The sequence below is a fragment of the Bombus impatiens genome, unplaced genomic scaffold, assembly GCF_000188095.3.
Source record: "Bombus impatiens unplaced genomic scaffold, BIMP_2.2 scf_0128, whole genome shotgun sequence".
NCBI classification, from domain to species: Eukaryota; Metazoa; Arthropoda; class Insecta; order Hymenoptera; family Apidae; genus Bombus; species Bombus impatiens.
In genome coordinates, this window is record NT_176547.1 from 79,665 (window position 1) to 81,961 (window position 2,297).

Sequence of the window (2,297 nt, forward strand, 5' to 3'; positions counted from 1 at the left end):
GCCCGACTCGCACAGTACCGTAACCACCACGGGTGCTCGTCTACCCAGGATCCCCGCGTTATCCCTACTCTTTTTCCCTCTCTTCTTCGTTTCTCCGTTCTCTTCCGACTCCGTGCACTGTCGCTTCCTGATACACCCCCGCACCTATCTCCGTCTCGTTTTACCACCGAACGGCCACTTAACCGCGAAATTTTGAAGAACGCCTTTAATTCGTGCGTGTTCTCCTATCGTATATCGTTTCGCTTTCTTCCTCCCTTCCTTCCTTCCTATTTTCGCTTGGTCCGACGGTTTACGATCGAAGGCAGATCGCTTCTGTTAGTTTTTCGTTCAAATCGCGTCTCACGGATACGCGAAATGCGATCGAGTACCCTTTGAAAGAATTCTAATCTAATACAGGGTAATCGATCTTTCTATCTGTCTTTGTCTTTCCATCTGCATGCGTTATCTTCGAACTTGACGTTCGACCGAGTCTTGACGCGTCTTGAGTTTCTTCTTCCTTCGAAGGTTTGTCTATCGTTTTAGAAGAATGTAGTTGCTCGTTTGAACGATGTTTCGTTTACTGCAACTCCGTAGATAGCGGAAATTGAAGGCAGCAAGAGGAAGAAAGGCTTGCGCGAGTTGCATGCGGGTTAGCTGGCCGGACGAAAGGTATAGAATAGGTGGATCAGTAGTGGGAGTAAACGTATGGAATTGTTTTAGTCGCGGGCACCAAGAGCCCTTTGGGGTGACCTGAAGCTGTCGGGTACTCAGCGGCAAAGCGGGGGGTTAAGGAAGCCCTTGAAATCAATAGCCAGTCGCTACTGCCGCCGCCACCCTGATCAGGCTGCTCTGCGCTGTATCCGCCGCTCCACTCTCTGCCATCCACCTCCCTTTTCCCCGATCCTGATTTATCTGCACGTTCAGGCCGACCAAGTCCTCCTGTCCGACCTTAGTTCGCAGTCGAACGTCTCGCTATGGTGAGTGTCGTTTGACGAGCTCCATTAAAGAAAGTCACGTGTCCAGTGAACGAATTTTATTCTTCAAGTTCCGCTCGATCAATCTTTTTCATGTTCCGTTTTATCTTAGGCGACGATAGCGTACTACGAATTTCGCTTTTAGCAACATTACGGTGAGAATTATTTCCGTCTTAGACTTAGGTGTTATCGCGGAAGAAAAAACGCGCGTATGTTCGTACGATGCACACAGAGATAACGAAACGACGAGCGTCGAATATTCTTATGTATACAAAAATGATGTAGCGTTTACGCTGATCTTTGCAATTTCCTATCTTGACGTATAGAAATATGACGTTATTACGTCTATATATTTATAGATATCGTCGTTCAGCCAAATAAGTATGGCGCTGCAATTTGCTTTCTCGTTATGCCAGGTAAAGATATCCGAATAACGACGAAGTAGAGTAAAATTTGCAAATTGGTCGATTAACGATCTTTACGTTTCTCGGCTGAGATATCTTCTTCCACCTTCTTCTCCCCACTACCCTCTTTCACCTCTCTTTTTCCGTTCGATGGTCGCGCAGGGAGAAAGTATGCGAGTGCATGTGCACCCGAGAAGGTAGTCTGATTATAAGTTGACCTACTCTACTTTGGTTCGCGTATCTATTTTTCGGGAATGAAGGGTTTAAAATTCATCTATAAAATTATCTCGCGTACCCGATCGATTCGAAACTATATTTATGCCGGTCTAACATTATGCGATATCGAGTAACCCTCGTCGTAATTGATCGACGATATTTAAAGTACAAGTACATCGTTACTTGGACTTGTTTAACGCAATTTTATTGAACGTGTATAGTAAGAAAATCGAATGTTACATTCGTCTGGAACAATTATTTCGCAGTATGTCAAAAATTGTCGTTTAAGTATACGTATATATATAATATTTATCCAATTGTGACTGTTTTCTAACTTTTACAAGTTCAGCCGTATTTTATTTTGTTATTTCTTTTTTTATGTACACAATGACAATCTGTTCGTTTCGTTCCCGAATCGTATTATTAGTATCATAATTCTATGTATCGTTATATTTTCTCTACAACAGTGATAATAACGTAGTAACATTGATCGTGAGACACTCCATAATGGATTAAGAATTCAAGCGATAAATGGAATAATCGTGTGGAAAAAATTCTTCTCTTGGACGAAACTCCAACTTGTGCTGGTGTATAGTAGCGTGGTTTTATGTATTTATCATCTTAAATAACATATTTAACAGGAACTTAGGAAGTTGCTCGTTCGAGAAAGCTGCAACGCATCTGACCAGAGGAGAATTCTCAAACCATTTTCTTACGTGCCTCG